Source organism: Buceros rhinoceros, unplaced genomic scaffold (assembly GCF_000710305.1).
Source record: "Buceros rhinoceros silvestris isolate BGI_N320 unplaced genomic scaffold, ASM71030v1 scaffold27072, whole genome shotgun sequence".
NCBI lineage: Eukaryota > Metazoa > Chordata > Aves > Bucerotiformes > Bucerotidae > Buceros > Buceros rhinoceros.
This window is the reverse complement of record NW_010401061.1, coordinates 6,044-6,654: the sequence shown is the minus strand read 5'-3', so window position 1 is coordinate 6,654 and position 611 is coordinate 6,044.

Here is a 611-nt window from a genome sequence, read left to right as displayed (position 1 = left end):
GGTGCGGGGGTGGGGGGGGCAGCAGGGATACCCGGCGCCTGCCGCTCGCTCTGGCAATTCTGCCGATCCACCTTAAAACGCAGAGCATCTTATTGTTATTTTTGGGCTGATTCCATCCTGGGTGGACTTCAAAGTTAGCAGCATCTGGGACAGCAGCGCAGTTTCCATGGCAACTGGATCCAGAGTACCGTCCGCCTGGGGAGCACAGAGCCTCCTCCTCCCTTCCCCGCTCAGCCTGCGCGGCACCCGCAAGCCTGCCTTCGCTGGCCCCAGGGCCAGCAGGATCCCCAGGCCAGCACTCCCCTCTGCTGTCTCTCCCAGTTTCCCCCAAAGCCCACAGCTTTGCCAAGCCATGGCTTTGCTGCTCTGCTCCCGGGCACAGGGCTGCGATTTGGGCACTGCGGCAGCACGTGGCTGAGCATGACAAGCACGCCCTGCTGCTCCCCAAATCCTGGCTGCCCAGCGCCATCCAAAGCCAGCAACTGAGGCTGGAGAACAGAAATCCCTCTGGGCAGGGATTAGCCCTTGGCACTATGTCTCTGAGCTGGTATCAAGCGGTGCAGGGAGCCGCTCGGCTTGGCACGGCTCAGCAGCAGCAGCCACCGCAGCAC